Consider the following 19,477-nt stretch of genomic DNA (forward strand, 5'->3'; position numbering starts at 1 on the left):
GTTTCATGGTGTGGTTGTTGGTTTAGAATTTTAAGCAGCTGCCAAAAAGATAACAACTTGACATTGCTCCAGGGTACTCTTTAAAAAGAAAAGTGATCCCACACATTAGTTAAAAATAAAGTTTTGCCTCACTTCAGGATTCCAAGTTTGTTCAAGTAATAAAACATTTTTCTAGCAATATGATTATTTCTGTTTGAAAACAGACAAGAAAAATATTTTTGTGCATGGACAACACTGCTTATAAAAACACAAATTCCACCTCTTAGAACTCAGTGAATCAGTTTACTGCTTTAATAATGGCATTAGTTTAAGCTTTTGCAGGCCTGTTTGCTGTCTCAAATCAATAGCTGACTTTTTGCCTTATTTATTTGCTTGTTTCATTTATATTCCACACTTCAATAGGTTCCCAGAACAGTTTCCAAGAAGTTAAAACTACAGCAAATAGAAATTTAGAAAATGTAAATAAGAACATTAAAATGCCATAGCATGAAAGCAATGAAAGAACTGTACGATAAAGATTATCTTGAGTCAGACACAAGAGAATTCTTAATTAAACATTCTTAATTATAAGGACACACCCATGTAATTTTCTTAGCAGTAATGTGCAAGTGATTTGCCATGGTTACCTTTTGGGACAATTTTTCTGTCTCCCTATTTATCCTACAGCCCTGACGTTTTTTGGTAGTGTCCTATCCAAATTGTGATTATTGATATACTGTGATTATACAAGGAGATGTAACCAACACTAAGGAACAAAAAAACCCCAAAGGGCTAAATCAACGTCAGCATTTCCTGCCGAGAGCACATCTTTCTTTTTCTGTCCTGGCCAGTTTTTACAGAGGCACAATTGAGAGGCTTTTTAACAAACTGCAACACTGTTTGGTTTGGTGGCAGCAGTGCCTCAGATAGAAAGTCCATACAGAGAGTGGTGAGGACAGCTGAGAAGAGTATAGGAAGCTCACTTCCTGTTATTCAGGATCCTACTTATAAGCGTTATTTGCTTAGAGCTCAAAGCATTGTTAGAGACCCCACACACCCACTTTACGGTCTGTTTCTGTTGCTCCCCTCTGGGAGGAAGTTTCGAAGTATTTCTAGCAGGACTACCAGATTCTGTAACAGCTTTATTCTCTATGCCATCTGTCTGGTAACCTCGCAAGATTCGTTTTTCTCGCCATGTGCATGTATCCATCTGAGCTGAACTGTGTTGTTTCTCCGTGTCATATAATATATGTGAGTATATGCATATTCATTTATTTATTTATTTAGTCATGTTTATGTAGTGTATATTGGAGGTGGTGACCCTTTGAGAGCTGTGTGCAACAAAATTTCATTTTAACGTACGCCGATTAGTGTAAGTTCAAAGTGGAAATAAAGTTATTCTAAGTCTAAAGACATGTTAGGTGACCTAAATGCTGCATTGAAAGAAAATTTTTAAGCCAGATAAATGTATTTCTGGTCCACTGCAGTTCACATTTTGGGGGTATATAAGATGTAGAGCAAATCTGTAGATTTCCCCTAAGTATAGATGGAGAAGGATTATATTGAAACAACAGCTAGTGGTATCTAGATAATAACAAAAAACACACAACTCCTTTTCCTTTTTGAAATAGGAGAAACTTCATCAGTTCTTAGCACCCAATAAGAAGAGAGACATTGCACAAGTTCAGCTTAATTTGCCTGTGTTGGATTGTTGGATACTGCAAACAAAGCTAAACCACAAGCTTGCCATGTTGTACTCCTTTTCCCCTTAAGGCTTCCTTTCCAAATTCTACAGAACTAAAAATTAACACTTGCCTATAGCAATATATGTTTGGAGGCAGTTTATTGGTAAGCTCTTGTTTTAACAAGGATTTTACCCCAGAGATTTTCTAAGACAAAGGTAATTTAGAGATTTCAGGCTGTGCCAATAAATATATGGGAAGTTATGTCTAAACTTGATGCAACCCTGATATGTCAGAATCACTCAGATGCATTGCATCACTTAAATTACATGCAGATATCAGATTTGAAATCAAGGTACTGGTTGTTATGCCAACAATATATTTTGCCACGTTGCTCTGTACCTGCTGCAAATCAGTCAAATTTGATACTTTACGATATGAATGTTTGATAATTTTATGACACTTCAAACATCAATCATTCATTGTTTAAACTTCTATACATTCATCTATTCCTTTATGAATTCCAACTTGTAACCCGGATTTCGCCGTATATAAATATAAATGAGAAAATACAGGAATGGCTTACCATAGACTTTCCCCATACAATATGAAATAATACCTTTGTTGTTGTCACTAAAGGGACTCTTTGCCTCGAGCACAATGTCATTGTTACCTGATGTAGGTGCCGGCTTGGTTTGACATCTACAGGATGGCCTTGGATACCCCTGCCTGAATTTGATGTGCATTCCCAACATTCTTCACTCATTCTTACCAGGGCCTCCCTCCCTGGCACCATTACAAGATTTGGGGGAGGGATGGATTATTTCTAAGTGATCCTTAATAGCTATAGATAGGCTGATGCTTGCATTGAATTTTGTAGCTTCTGTGTGAGATGATATGCATGCTTACTTTCCTGTTTATTGCTAAAATCCAGATTTCTCAAGTCAATTGGTTTCTTCAACTCTATTTACCAATTGTACCCATGTATCAACATATTTCTTACGTTTGGCTTCAATTTATTGGGCTTTGTAAAACTGTATTTATTCATTCATTCTGCATAATGGCTTTATAAATCAGTTGTCTTTGTATACATATGTATAATGTATACACTCCGGTTTACACCTTAGGGAAGACAGCAATTGCCTTAATTAATATTTGATTGATAAAAGTAGTAATAGTAATAGTACAATACACACAACTTTAATATTTCTGAAGCTTTTGAGAAAGACTCCAAGACCCTTTTAGCTATTTTCCATAGAATTGTCATTAGGGAACTAAATCTGAGTGGTTTATATAAGGTCAAGTTATGAATTCAAAGCAGAAAGAAAGAACTAGAGATTTAATTTATAGTTCATTTTCCAATTTTTGCCAGGAAATATTTTTAAAAAATGTACAGTTGAAAAAAGCTGTTTACGGTATTGAGTGAAACACTGCTTAGAGAACATCACCCAACCTTTCTGGCTCTGTGGACCACCAGAGGAGGTGGGGGAGGAGAGAGGATGGTTTCGCATGCATGCACACCGCTTGCACGAATGCAGCTTTGCACATTCAGTTCCCAACGGGCCACGGCCTGCTACCAGCCCGCAGACCAGGGTTATGGGACTCCTGGCTTAAAACATCATTGATATTAAAGCACTGCTTCAACAGATTAGACCAAAGCTGTCAAACTCCCGGCCCACGGGCTGGATGCATCATGCGTTGGCCACACCCACACCCGGTTTAGCGAAGGGGGGAAAGTTCTGATACATCACATGATGCCGCCATGATGGCCTGAGTTTGACACCCCTGGACTAGAGAATGCGAAGCGCACTTCCTTGTTCTGCTGAATTGTTTTTGCTCTGTTGGAAGCTTTTTTTTAACATTCACAAATTCCACTATGACTCTGTGTAAAGGAAAAATAAACTAGAATTAACCAACTGGGTGCAATCTACTGGGAATCAGTCCTGAACTACTGCCATCTTAATGAATTAGTGATTCATAGGAGTACGTAATAGTTTCAGTAAGAGTGGATGGACAGTGATCCGATAGTTAACGTGCCCATATATATATTTTGCTCATATATTCCTAAGAAATAAAATCTACAAGAACTTAAAACATGGATGACACCTCGTATATTTTTCTGAGCAGCAAATTGGGAGTGACATTCTACAGGTAGTCCTTGATTTACAACAGGGATCTTCAAAGTTTGACAGCTTTAAGACTTGTGAACTTCAACTCCCAGAATTCCTTCTCCAGTCATGTTAGCTCAGGAATTCTGGGAGTTGAAGTCCACAAGTCTTAATCTTACCTTGGTTTACAACCATTTAGCTACCATTCAAAATTGTAAACAGCGCTGAAAAAAGGTGATTTTACAACTGGTCTTCGCACTTAACAACTATTGCAGTATCCCCACAGTCATGTGACCAGATTCAGTTGTTTGGCAACCAGCATGGATTTATGACAGTTGCACTGTCCTGTGGTCATGTCACTGCCATTTTGAACCTTCCTAGCCAGCTTCCAACAAACAAAGTTAATGGTGGTAAGCCACATTTGCTTAACAATTGAATGATTCACTTAAGAACTGCAGAGATTTGCTTAACAATCATGGCAAAAAAGAGAGTAAATCAGGTATGATTATCTTAACAACTGCCTTGTTTGGCAATGGAAATTCTGGTCCCAATTTTGGTCATAAGTCAAGGACCACCTATACTTTCTTCTTCCAGGATGATTGGTTGGTTGGTTTTACTTCCCAAGCTTACAAAACTCCCAGTGCTTTTAACTTGCCATGTCTCTTTTTATCTTTGTAATATTCCAAACAGAAAATTGTGTCATCTTGTTATCCTTCATGGTGCTTGATGTAGGTAAAATACCATAACTATTAAAGTTCATTAGTCATAAAGGCAACTTCACAAACCCTTGTTGTTCTTTTTAACAAAGCAATTTAAAAATAGGAATTCATTTTCTTATTTAAGAATAGGAAGTATTTCTAAATTCTAGTATTATTTCTATAGTAGTTTGGGTGGGTTATGGGGTACAGTTTTAAGGCTGTGTATGTCTTTAACTTGTTACATCACCTGTAAAGATCTTAAAGGGAAAACTGGATTTTGACTGATTTTATAAAGTTGGGAGTTTTGAAATTAAAATCTTTGAAGTGTTTCCAAATTCCCTTGCTGTAAAATATGGTATCTTTAATCTACTAATTACATTACCTTTTTTCTTAAATACATAGTGAAGCTTTATCCAAAATTAAATGAAGCATGTTTTCATGGGAAATGCCAGATCAAGTTACACAATAAAATATTAACATATTCATATGCATATTCGTAAGAATTATCAAAGTGTTACATTTCTAATTCTATATTATGTGTGAGGATCAACAGGATTACTTATCTAGTTCTTCTCTTGTTGAGGAGTAGTTGAAATAGTTTGGCATTGTTTGAAATCAGCATTAAAAATATAACTCTATCTCTGCAATCTCTGATGAACAAATGGAAGCAGCATTTGTGGCTGGTTGTCTGTGCAGCTGAAAGATTGATTATCTAATTTCCTGAGGGGAAAACAGGTTTTGTATGATGATAGAAGTCACCTGACATAATCAGCTTTATGGTGGTGTAAAGTTATATACCACAGTTTTCCTCTGGAAAACAAAGCTAATTTCCAATTTAGTTATTTCGTTTGGATCCTAGTGTTATTTATACAGAATATTCCCATTTTGAAATTAAAATGTATTCAAAGAAAAACAGTTTTATTCCAGATAAATAAAACTGTAAAATGTGCAAGGCACATTTATTTTAAAATTTGGCTCAAAATGTAATAGTAATAGGTGATCTGAAGTTAGATCTGTGGCCAGCCTCTCATAAGACATCATCTTATTTCTTAATATGTACCAGTAGCGAAGAAGACAAAACAGGATTGCCATGCAGGCTTTTAACTTCCAGAATTCCCCCAGCCAGCATTTACAACTGGTCATTTTGCAACTGTTTGAAGTTATGACAGCCACGGAACAAGTGCTTTATGGCCTATAAAGCACCCCCGTGTGACTGTTAGGTTCAGCAGTTCTGCTTTATGACCAGGTGTGGCATTCCGCAATCATATGTCATAATTTGTGATGTTTTTTGTTGGTTTCTAACAACCACCATATTCACTTAACTACAGTACCACCACTGTTCACTTAATGTCTACCACAAAAAAGGCTGGAAAATTACTTCAGTTCACATAGTGCCTTGACTTACCACCATAACACAACTGGAGTTCTGGTCACAGTTACGATTCTTTTATTTATTTATTTAGTTTGTCAAGCATGTATGAGAAAACAAGTATAAGTATGAACATAACATAAACATATAAGTATAAACTGGTATAAGTATATACATAATAAATGAGTACGAATAAATAGGAACAGTAGGACAGGGACGGTAGGCATGCTGGTGCGCTTATGCAGCTCCTCTTGGTTTTATTTTATTTTATCAACTTTTAGTACTCCCATTGGATCCCTTTTATTTAAATAATATTTTTTGGAGACGATAACAGCGTAGACCACAACACAGACAAACGTTTTTGTTTTGCTGAGGACTAACAAGGCATGGGGAAAAGAAAGAAGCGCCATGGCACTAGCCCAGGATCTCTCCCACCAGTGAAGACTGCAAAACAACCAAGAATTGAGGAGCACTTTGCTGGCAAGAGATCTGTAAGTAAAACTAACCCCCGCTCCATTTCCAACAATCTTGAGAAGTTAGAACCGGACCTACAAAGAGATCTGACAAAACAGCAGATACTATGCATACCCCCTTACAGACCTCTTAGGAATGAGTGAGGTCCACGGTAGACAGTTTAAGGTTAACATTTTGGGGGTTTGAGGATGTAACAAGAGTCAGGTAGTTAGTGTTGCTGAAGTCATATTTTCTGCAATCGAGTTTGGAGCGGTTTACTTTGAGTTTATATCTATTGTTTGCCCGTGTAGGCTGAGGACTATTTGTAGATTATTTTTTTTGTATGGATGTATGCAAGGGTGACTGGTGAAGGGTGGTCTTTACAGAGAACTTTAACTGATACCTAGTTAGGAAAGAGAACTTTAGTTGCCAGTTTTTAAAATATTCATGAAATGTTGGTGTTTTGGTGGTGCCAGTGAATAGGCATACTTGCAGTTTCCCTGTTATTATCCAGTACCATCCAGACATGATGTCAGCCTCCCACAAACCACAATAGAACCCAGCCAACTACCAATGCATCATAGTCAGAAAACAAATCTCTTAATAAATTGAGCCAAAAGAGACAATGAGTGGAATCATATATAGTCATCACATAGTCCAACGTTATTTATTTTGCAGATTAAAAATGCTGACTGAGCGGAAGGCCACTTTCTTAAATCCATTGTAGAATAATAATTCAGACATGGAACAGGTAGCTCAAGAAAATGAGCTGAGCCATAGCATTAAGGTCAGGTTATATTTATGTAACTTATGATTGAAAACTAAATAAAGTGTACGAAACTACAGATATAGTATCTTCTGTTACACATATACCCACCCAAACAAACCTATCCATAGGCTGCTCATCTACATTTCCTGCTGGTTGGAAAACAGCAAATAGCTTGTAAAGAGATGGCTCGTGTTATAAATAATCTCTGTAGAGTTCTTGACTGTAAAAGGGATATATCCTTGCTTTAGTCTGGAAAGTTTAAAGAACTGTTCAGTTGTGTGTATCAGAATTTCAACCCACAGACTGCTTTGATGATTGCCATCATCAAAGCAAAGAATAACGTGTAGATTTGTTGTAATTAGATCAAAACACAACTTTCTCTCAATGTAAATAAGTAAGAAGGCTGACTCTACCCTAACTTGTGAGTGGACTTTGCCTCCTAGAAAACAGTGTGGTTGTACCCTTATAGTAATCAGAAGTCAAGCTTAATGAGGACATCTTTACTTTAAATATATTATGGTTTAAAAACGCTTGACAGATTTAAAAAAATGATCGGGATAAGTGTCAGGAAGAAAGTTTGGTTTATATGAGCTGTCAACCAGTAGGATGGGCCACTACATGAAGTGGTGAGTTCTCCTTTGCTGAAGAACTTCAAATCTAGATCATCATCTGTCAAAGATACTCTAGTGCAGTGGTCCCCAACCTTTTTTGTACCAGGGACCGGTTTCAAGCAGAAAATTTTTGCAAGGACCGGGGGGGGGGGAGAAGAGAAGGAGGCTTCGCTCTCGCTGCTCCACCAGCCCAGGAAGAAACTGCTTCAAAGAAGCGGGGGGCGGCTTTTCCTGTCGCCGCAGCTATTCCAAAGTGCCCGTTTCACCCCCACCCCGCCTGCCCGCGCGCGCGCGCTTCAATCCACAGTGTCCCGTTCTGCCTGCCTGCCTGCCTGCCTGCCTTAGTTTCTGGTTGTTTGGGAGCAGCTTCGGCTGAGAATAACTATTCGCCTCTTTTACTCAGCCGAAGCTGTTCCGATTCAACCATTAATGAAGGCAGGCAGGCAGGCAGGCAGAACGGAGCACTGGGTTGAACCCCCCGACGGGGTGGGGGTGGGGGAGAAACGGGCGCTTCGGAGGCGCTTCGGCGACAGGAAAAGCCCCCCACTTCTTTGAAGCAGTTTCTTCCTGGGCTGGTGGAGGAGCGAGAGAGCGACTGAGAGAGCTGACCCAGAGAGAAGGACAGGCTTCGGTTGCTTCCTCCCTCCCCTTCTTTCATTTGTGTCCTTGATCCCCGATCCCAGCAGCATTCACCGAAGGTGAAGAAAGCCACCATTTTTTAAAAAAAAAAATTCTTTGCAGCCCGGTAGAGAGTGCTCCACAGCCCGGTACCGGTCCGCGGCCTGGTGGTTGGGGACCCCTGCTCTAGTGAATCCCACACTGATGTTCAACTGGATCTTCAGATTATGCATCTATGATTCTGTCTGTATACAGGATACGATGATTAGAAAATTAGAGCTTAAGGTACCTTAATGTATTTAGATAAGTTAACAAAACCACACCAGTTGTTATTATCATGAACCATGTCCTTTTCCAAAACAGCTTTTCGAATATCTGTCTTGGCTTTTGTATTATGTGACTATATGACAAGGAATTTAAGGGATAAAAGAGTTATTAGGTATACTATTCTTAGTCATCTCCTGCAACAACTGCTATCCTAGGTCACTTTTTAGAAATAAATTGAAAGGAATTTTCTATTTCTAATTTTTCAATTGAAACATTTATCACTTTAGTCTTAGGATCCCGCAACCTATTAATAAGTACTTGGTATTTATGTACATTTATGCATATTTGCATAAACCAGCCAATTCTTGTATCTGCCTCTTAATTTAAAATGGGATTTTTTTAAAAGAAAGAACATGTTTACATTGGTGAATACAGAGATCAAGAATTTTATCATGGTGAATAGTTCCTCATACTCCAATGTCCAGCATTTTAAGAATTCACCATAAGGACTTTCAAGTGTATACTTACCTGTAGTGAATCATGCAATAAACGTCAAGAACTCAATAGTTCCATAAATAACACCACATCTGCCTGCAGAGGAGAAAGAAAAGAAAACTGGGAAATTATGTTCTATTGAAATTTATTTGTATTAACACAAGAGATCATGGAAGATTCAGAAAGGGAAATCCTTATAAACATGAAATAATTATAGCTGGAAGTGAGGGAGGCATAGAAAAAAACATCTTTGAAAGCACAGTACATTCACATGTCAAAGAACTAGCCTTGAATTGGCAAAGTTCAGAAGGTATTTCCATCCGAGTTCCCATCTCATTGCCAGATATGTTTTTCATCTTGCAGATTTTCCTGTGTTGACATCTGCTAGGTATAGCAATGTAATATTCTTTTGGTTACTTAGTCGGAAGTTTTCTCTCTTAGATGCAACAAATTGGGACAATATTACTCATCCAGTAATATTGCTGGGGGTGGCCCAGGTGCTTTTCTTGCCCTTGGGTGGATTTTTTTGGGTGGTGGTGGTGTTGAGTTAAGCTGGAAGTGGTCGGGCCTGTAGCAACCCAGGAGCTTATTTCAGAAGGTGCTGCCATCTTGGTTCCTCCCCTCCATATAACCATAGCCATATATTAATTATCTCTTTTATAGGTGTTTTTTTTTTAGATTTTTGGTTTTTATGTACATTACTTTTTTAAAAAGTGTTTTTAACTTTGTGCATTTTATATTGTTTAGCTTTTAAATTTATTGTTTGTATTGTTGACCCTTCTTATGCTGGTCTGTAATTGTAAAGAAGATTTGATTGATCATGTGAACCAGGCATACATCATGTTACTGTAATTTTGTGCACACTTACTTGAATCCTCATGAATGCAAAGGAACATACTCGGAGGAAAACATGCACAAAATTTACTTGAAGGGTTTTGAAACTTAACAAATATTTTCCCTCTTAAAATATTTGTAATATACTTGTAATTTATAAGAAGAAGTGGCTGGGATTGATTTTCCCATGGAACAATGTGACGCAGTTACTTAATAACAACTGTAGCTTTGAAGGTTGATTGATGACTATGTTAATTTATATGAATTATATTTATGCACATGTAAAACTAGATAGTTTAAAATTTGGTACCTATTTTTCCCCCTTGAGTTTATCTCTCTATTAATACTGAAAAACCTAGAAAAATCTACATATATCAGGAAACTGCATCAGGAAAAGAAAATGGGGAGAGAGTTTTTCTAGGTTTTTAAAGATCTTGGCTCATGGGGTGGAAAATGTCATTATGGGTGTAAATTCTTTTCCATCCCAAAACAAGCACGTACAACAGCCTGTGTTGTTAATGAGATGGGAGGGGGGAAGGGAGTGAATGAGACATCAAAGAAAGAAAGCCTTTATGTTCAGTATTTGTTTTTCCTGTTGGCCATTAGTAGAAAGTGTTTTCCTATGTCAAAACACTGTTCTTTTTGTGGTGGCTTGCTCATAAATATATTTACCTTTTTTGTTTTGAGTGGAGCCTTAACATAACTGTCCCCAGTTGGATACCCCTTAAATGTGTGGGCATTGAAATTCCTCAGATTCTGAGCTACAAATAGCCAAAGTTTACATTAGTTGGGAATCCTGAAGTCTCCTCACATCTGCTAGATGGCAGCTTGGGAAACAATTGCTGACTTTTGTGGTGTTATTCAGATTGGTGTAGCCTACAAACTCATACTTCAGGTCAGAAAGGTTCTGTCCTATTCCCTGAACCCTTCCCTTTAGTTTGCAAATGTCACACCTTTTCCTAAACTCTGTTGAATTTTTACAGACCCTGATATTGGTGCTTAAAAAAAATATCTGTGGCTACAGCAAAACCATTAATGAGATTTTTGACCACAGAATCAGCCAAACATCTGAGAATTCAAAAGCTTTCTCTTTATGTTAGAATATTGGGCTTAGACCAATAGATTAAAAAGGGAAGGTTTTTTTTTTTAAACTCTGGCAGCGTGCCTAATGAGACTGAACATAATTGAACTGAAAGTGCACCCTTGGTGTTTAAGCATCTCCTATAGACTACTGCTATTTGTTCCATTTTTTATTAAAGGCTGCAAGGAGAGAAAAAAAAACTAGACTACTGTGTGCATGATCCTTTAAAATCATAACTACTGGTGATTTTTTATTTTTTTGCCCACTACATAACTCTGAAAAGAAAATATTCATTTCGCTTTTAAAAGTCAGTAGGAAACAGGTTTTCCTTAACCTTTAGCCACTTGAAACAGTAAATGAATACATACTACTGATTAACATACGTACAATCTGGCATGGCTTTCAAAATATGTAAATGTATTCCCCCCTCTTAGTTATGCTTGCACTTCTTATTGTTATTTTCTATGCCTAAAGGATATGTGCATAATAAATAATAATAACCACATTTATGTACCATAACAAACCAGGGTATATTCTTAAAAATAGATGTAAGGTTCAGACCCATATGTTATTTCAACCCCTTGGCACCAAATAAGAGGAGATAAATAAGGTGCCCTAATGTTTGGGAAAAAAATCATTTAGAATTTTGAAAACATGTTATGGGCAGTCAGGCCACTGAAGGAAAAGGCTTACCAAATAACAAAACGATAGTGATGGAAATCTTGGCAATTGTAAAACCACAGTTTATCAAAGTGCTACAGTAGGTCTCACTGACAGGAAATTTATCCTTAGTTCCATGTTCCAATTATCTACCTACCGGTAGCTATCAGTAAACTATACAAATGATAGATGGTAATGAGAAGTGCAGTTTTTATTGGTTTGCTAGATTTACAACTTGCATTTCCTCCAAAAGCTCTAACAATTTACATAGGATTTTCCCTACTTTTTTATTCCCACAATCAAATAGTTAGACTGAGAAAAAATGACTCATCTAAACTCACTGAATGATTTTCCATTGCTAAATATGGATTTCAACCTGATTCTCTGAAGTCCTGGTTGAACAATTTAAACACTACACTAGACTACAGACATGACACCTGAGAATAAAAGTATAATTTACTGGTCCCCAGATTTTAAAGACGTATGGTGGTAACAACAGAAAAATAGTTATTATATAAGCCATCGGTGTTTCATCATAATGCATTTTTCATTGACGTAATAGCCAGATCCCGTCTAGGTTTTACAAGATTTGTTCAGCATATAAGTGGCTTATCTCATTCTCATAGTTGATAAGAAAGGGCTCAGATTTTGCTGAGTACCAACTGTGTAGCTTGAAGGAGCAAGCAACATCTAAATCATATATGCTCAATTCTGCATTAAATTCATAAGAGGAAAAGTTTCACTTGACAAGCAACTAGACACCTATCTGAATTCAGAAGAGTTTCTCATTTGTCATTAGTATATATGCGATGTCATTAACTCATAGTAGAAATGTTCTCTTTTCTACGAATTGGCAATTTCCAAATAAGCTTTCCCCAGCTCAATATCCTCCAGGTAGTATTCCCCAATCCTAACTCAGCAGCCTGAAAGACTATTAAATAGTAGCAATTTCTGGTAACTCCTGGTTGCCATACTATGGCTATCTAGGTTTTGCAGTCTAAATCTAACCAGTTCCACCTATAGTGTACATGGTCTTCATCACCCAGAATTCCCTAGCTACCTGGAGCTCCAATATGGAAGTTTTGCTATTCCTACCTCCCTTTTCTTTTCTTAAATCAACTGTATGTAGTCTTAAAACACAGAATGACAGTTTATTAGAGGAAGATGCTTTGTGAAAAAGAAGCGTCTGTAGAAACAGGCATTTTGTTAAGTAGCAGGCCCTAACAACAGAGCCTGCTCATGCTGACAAATTTAGTTGCACAATATGCTGAATATTTACTGACTGAATACTATGACAAGCAGGTAATGTGAGTTTTTGTATGGTTAACCCGAGATTGTATTTTGTAATATAATTTGAAAGCCCATTAACTGGCTATAAGTGTGCAAATATACAACTGAAATACATTTCTTGCTGCCTGAGTTGTATAATCATGCAATTAAAGTAAGCTGTGCTATAAGGATAGCATCTTTTAATTACATTTTTATACAATATCATGTCCAAATTACACATATTTATCGATAGTTGTTCTCTTTGTCTTACAAAGTAGATAGCCTTTTCAAAATATTTTTAAAAAAATAATTTAAAGGAGTATGTTTACTGAATTATACAGTGTGTGCTGTATAATTAATTTATATAAGGAGAGAAAGACCACACACACCTAGATATATAAATGTGAGTGTGAGATCAGAGAACAGTATAACAATTCGGAATTTTGTACACAAGAGAAGAAAACTGTCCTATGGAAGCTGTTCATAGGACACACGACTGGAATCATTTCATTTTGCAACATCTTAGTTTCAATAAGGATTGATTTTATATAGAATCGTCTTTCATGTGTATTTATTTATTGTTTAGTGCATGGCTGCCATGCATTTTGAAAGCCAGGGATGTCTACAGAGTAGTCTGGCTGCCAGCAGTTGCTAGTTCGTTTAGTTCACGCTGTCGCATTATCCAGAGTACACCACTAGGAGGCGAACTACCTTCACACCCCATTTCATGGGTTTAACGCAATAACTCTGAGGAGAAAATGATGGGGGAATAGAAAAAAAAAATGACAGTCTAATATTCTAAAACAGGAAAGAATCATGATATGTAGGTTTCTGCAGCAAACTATGTTTGAAATATAAAAGAAGATTTTGAAATATAAAAGGTTATTTGGTGTTTCTGTGGATGTGCACACTGCACCTATTGGCACCCTCCTTACATCAAATTCAATTTTTACCAAATCATGCAACCACTGTTGTGCAATTTGAAGAAAATATTTCATTTCTTTTAAGAATTGCTGACAAGTGTACTGTGCATGTTAATACATTTTTCAGTCGAGTACTGACTCATACTTCAGACTCCTATCCTAGCGGAAACAACAAGCTAGAGTATGAACTATAGGCTGGCTAACCCATAATCTTTTGAAGGTGAGAATCATAAAGTGATGATCATGCAAACTGCTCCATAATCTAAGGAAAACAGGGAAGAGAAACATTTAAGCGCTTCATCTAAGATTCCAAACCATTGTAGCCTGGCAGTTCTTCAACCTGTGAAAAAATAATAAAAATATTGTTTATTTTTTAATATCCATAAGTGTCAGCTCTGCCACCTTCACTATTCTTCGCTAAGCTTGCTGGCATCCTGCCATAAATGTGGGGGAGGGGGCAGAGTCATTTGGGGAAGGTGTGCAGGAGAAAGAAAAAAGGAGGAGGGGGGAATGGCGTTAACGGGAAACCAGACGTGTGAAAACCAGACTGATCCAATTGCCCGAGGATGACTGGCTTGGAAAAGAATGCGAAGCCGTTTCAAGATGCGCCTGACATCAAAGCAGTTCTCAAAACATCGCCCTGGGATGCTATTGGACACTGGCATTCTGGTCAAGGGCTGGGGGGCAGGGAGGGTACAAACCTGTAACTTTGCGCTGGAATAGTTCTAGCCTCGCTTTTGCTGCAACCATTAATCCTTAGTAAAAGAAACCTGTCACGTCAACCAAATGGAGTCGAGGGTCTTTCTTTCCTAGGGACTTAGATGGAGCAAGCCTGACATTGTAGGGGAGATGTCATCATATATTCCATTACTGGGATGCTCTTGTGCTTTGTTTCTTCCCACGTGTTTACCATGGACTCTGAGAGGAACTTCAGTGGAATAACTAAAATATATGGACTGATTTACACTTACTGTGTAATGGTGTGGTGTGCTGGGTGCTCTGTAGTGGATAAGAAGATGCTCCAGAGAGTTATAAACACAGCACAAAAAAAAAAACATCGGTTGCTCTCTTTCTTCTTTGGAAGAGATTGCGAAGACCAGACTCCTCTCTAGAGCACTAAAAATCTCCACAGACCGTTCTCATCCTGGACATTCATATTTTGAACTGTTACCATCAGGGAGTCGCTGTAGGTGTCTTAAAATGAGAACTAATAAACTGAGAAACAGTTTATTTTCCAAGGCAATAATTGTCTTGAATCAAAACAGTGCATTTGTGTTTTAGTCCAATGTATATAGTGGCATTTTTAAACTATCTAACTTACTATATGTTTTAGATAGGTTTTAGACTAGGTTTTTAATTATTATTATTATTTTAATTATTTTAAATACTCTGTAGTGTGATTGTGATGTGGTGTTTGGGGCACTGTGCTGGAGTAGCTTTCAAATTTCATTGTATTTGTAGAATGCAATGACAATAAAGGTATTCTATTCTATACTATTCTATTCTATTTGCATGCAAAAAGGAATCTTTCAGAGGTCCTAGGTGTTAAAGGACTGCAAAGTGAAAACATCGAATTACACTCAAAAAGTTGACCAATAATTAGTGAGATTGGGAATCATTATAATGTGACGGGGATTCATTTGAGTCATTGAGTTGAGTAGAAGCACAGTGGCTCACATGGTTAGGATGCTGGGTTGGAGATTAACAAGTCCATGTTTGAGATCTGAATGCTGCCATGAGGTGGGTGAGCTCCCATCCTTCACTCCACCTGGGGACATGAAAGGAGTCCTCAACTGGGTATCCCACAGGCAACAGTGATGTCAACTGCTAATGTTTTCAACCTGGAAGCACCTCAATGCTTCTGCCATGAGTGCAATGTGATTGAGTTAACTCAGTTTGAATTCTTGATTGAATAAGTTGAGTTATCAAATCTGTTCACTAAAAGGTATGTGTGAACATGCAGACAACTCTTACTAGATTATCCAATTCATATTAATTCAGTAGGTGGCTTAATCAAATCCATGAGATCTTCAAAAAAAAAATCTTTTTGCATGGCTCTTGTGAAACGTGCAGTGTCTTGTGTACAGAAAGTAAGCATTTGGGAAAGATTTATAGGAATCAAGAGTTTATTTTAGAAATGCTTTGTACAATCGAATGTGCTAAAGTGTTCCTCAACCTGTAGATGTTTCAGACTTGGGTATGGGAATTGAAATCTGTTGTGTTTGCAGGATTCCAGACTGAGCAAGGATGTATAAGGACAAGTTATATCCATACATGTACTCATTAACTCAATACGCATAGAGATGTGCATATCTTAATTAAAAATCTATGTACAAGTACAGATGTTGAAGATAACTGACAATGATTATTGCTTTTTTAAATAATGTTTCCCAGAGCAATTGATAAAATGCACTAATACTTGAAGGTCTCCTATTCTGATATAATCAGATTTTTCTCCTTATCTGCTGTTGTTGAGTCTACGCCTTGTGTTACCTGGCAAATGTCAAGCCCTTTATATGAAGCACTGCCAACTTATGTGATCATAGTAAATATAGCTGGTAGGAAACGAAAAACATTTTTATTGCTGTAGCCTAATACCAGGAAATAGCCTTTGAAAAACCTTGCAAAAGTTTGATGTCTGTTAAGTATAATGGCAATGGCTATGAAAAGCTTATCTAAATGCAATGGCTTGGTTTGGGTTAAACAAGTTAAATACCAAGAAATTAAGTATAATTTTTTTTTATTAATTAGTCCTCGACTAACTAATTTAGTGACTATTCATGGTTATAATGGCACTGAAAAAAGTGACTTATGACCATTTTTCACACTTACGGCCACTGCAGCATCCCCATTGCAGCATCCCCAAGGCTACGTGGTTTGCATTTCGATATTTGATAATTGATTCATATTTATGATGGGCACAATATTCCGGGGTCACATGATCCCCTTTTACGACCTTCTAACAAGCCAAGTCAATAGGGGAAGCCAGATTCGTTTAACAACTGCACGACTGATTTAACAACTGCACTGATTCACTTAACAAATGTGTCAACATAAATTCTGGGGTCAGTTATGGTCGTATGTCAAGGACTACCTGTATTTGGTAAATATTTGTCATAGAAGGAAGACGTGCATGCTGTTGAAAGTATGGGATCCTGGTACACAGGTAGCTCTTGTTTAGCAAGTACAATTGTGACTGGCAATTGGGCCACTGTGAAAATGACAGTGCTTATGATCTTACTTCAGCTATCCTTTGCTTTACAGTTCTGCAAAGACTGTAAATGTGAGGATTGGTTGCAAAGTTGCTTTTTTGTCACCAGATAACTGTGACCATTTAGTGCCAAAAAGCAGTGTTGTTACTAAACAAGGACCAGCTGTACTGTTGGTTACTAAACAAGGATTATTCCAAAGCAGCGGTTGCCAACCAGTGGGCTGGGGACCACTGGTGGTCCGCAAGAAAATTTTGGTGGTCCGTAGAGAAATGTCCCCCCCCAAAGCAATTAATCCAGGCTGCGCAGGACCACAAGGCTGCACCGCCCACATGGCCCGCCCACCTACTGGCCCCCACCCTTCGGCCGAGCGCAAACTTTACCTTGAGTAGAGCCACGCAAGCTGGAACTGGAGGGTAAGACCAATGGCGGGGGGGGGATCCACCCCAGGGTGGCTTGCTGACGTTGGTGGGAAAGTCGGTCCCATATTCCAGAGCTGCAGTAGTCACAGGACTGGCCCTTTGGTCATCCCGGAGCAGCTCCTCCAGTCCATGGCAGGCTGGTGCACCCGGGTGGAGGAGCAGCTGCTCCGGAATGACCAAAGGGCCAGTCCTGTGACTACTGCAGCTCTGGACTATGGGACCGAGTTTCCCACCAACGTCAGCAAGCCATCATCAGTCAAAATTCATATTAGTGGTCTGTGGGATTTAAAATTATGAGCTTGATGGTCCCTGAGGTCCAAAAGGTTGGCGACCCCTGTTCCAAAGAATGGCTGCCATTGCAGACAAATCCCGTCTCATAGTCATTCTCTTTTTTTGATTCGCTTCTCCCAGGAGGCTTGCTGATCTCAAAAGGATGACTATTCCAGTTTTGGAGCAACCTCAGGAAGTATAAGATTGCTATAATAAAATTGAATTGAATTGGCATCCTTCCGTCTTAAGAGACTATGGTATCGTGCTATGAAATCGATCACTGCCACTGCCTGTGTTGTTTCAATGCTGTATGCAAAGCTGGAGTGTCCCCTCCAGAGCACGAGGGCTGGGTAATTTAATATGGAGGGTAAACTGTTACCCAAGCAACAGATTCCCCCTTCTCCACGTCACTGAAATAGTCTAATGCAGTGAGGGTGAACCTTTTCGTTGTGGTGTGCTGAAAGTGCGCACATGAAAGTGCATGCGTGTGCATGCCGGCACCCACAATGCAATGTGCCTCGCCCCCCCCCATGCATGTGTGCGCAATACCCCCACTGCCCCTTACCTGCACTGCGCATGCATGCTCCTCCCAGCTGATTTTCGGCCCGTTTGAGGCCTTTTTCAGCCTCCCAGAGGCTCGAGGGAAGCCTTTGGAGGCCAAAAAATGGGTCTCCAAACACCGGAAGTGACGAAACCGGAAGTATCGGAAGTGATGAAACGGGCCCAGTTTTCGGCCTCCAAAGGCTACAGAGGCTTCCCTCTGGTCTCAAATGGGCCAAAAACCATCTGGGAGGCATGTGCAGTGCAGGTAAATTTGGCTGGGGCTCGCGTGACCGCACAAATGTCTCTGCGTGCCACCTGTGGCACGTGTGCCATAGGTTCGCCATCACGGGTCTAATGGAACGGCAGAGCCAATACGATTAGTTCCAACTGCATCGCAGGAGTTACCAGAACGTGATTGTACTCAGTCACGGAACTGCTTCCGGGGCTCCGGCTCCGGATTTTGCCTCGAGGTTGACTCCTGAAGCCTTTTCCAATAATAGATATAGCCACAAGGCAGTGGAGGTTTGAAATAATAATAATTACTCAGATTTTTATGGCTTAAAAGCAATCATTTGCTGGCCAAGGATCACACTTCATATTGGATGGGGTGACAGTTTACCGTGAATGGAGGTCAAATCATAAACATGAGTGGGACTGCATTACAATGATCATTATTTAAATAACGAGCCCCAAATTTACCTCAATAAGTGAAACATTTGTTAAGTGAACTTGTCCCATTTTTACCACCTTTCTTGCCATAGTTGTTATGTGAATCACTGCAGTTGTTAAATTAATAATATCGTTGTTAAGTGAATCTGGCTTCCACATTTACTCTGCTTGTCAAAAGATCTCAAAAGATGATTGCGTGACCCTGGGACACTTCAACCGTCATAAATATGAACCAGCTGCCAAGCATCTGAATTTTGATCACGTGACATGGGGATCCTGCAATGGCCGTGTGAAAAACGTTCATAAGTCACTTTTTTGGGGTGCTGTTGTAACTTTGAACAATCACTAAACAAACTGTTGTAAGTCGAGGACTACCAGTACGACTGTCACTTTCTAGCAGTCATGGTTATCGTGGCTTCTGAGAGGTTCAGTACGGATGCCTTAAAGAGCATCAGTAGCCTTGGCTGACAGGTTGTCCATCTCTAACTTACAGTGAGGCAGAGATTGTACAATGCTGGTGCTTGAAATGTTTATGCATTGAAGTTTTT

At 38.7% G+C, this 19,477-nt stretch overlaps 1 protein-coding gene across 3 annotated transcripts in view; it reads left to right on the plus strand.

Moving 5' to 3' along the window:
* CELSR1 (cadherin EGF LAG seven-pass G-type receptor 1) overlaps positions 1-19,477 on the plus strand; it is a 176,945-nt gene that overhangs the window by 96,252 nt on the left and 61,216 nt on the right. The window lies entirely within an intron of this gene.

The sequence above is a fragment of the Notechis scutatus genome, chromosome 6 (assembly GCF_049901735.1).
Source record: "Notechis scutatus isolate UNSWTSFEM ecotype Mainland chromosome 6, rNotScu1.2, whole genome shotgun sequence".
In the NCBI taxonomy this organism is placed as follows: Eukaryota; Metazoa; Chordata; class Lepidosauria; order Squamata; family Elapidae; genus Notechis; species Notechis scutatus.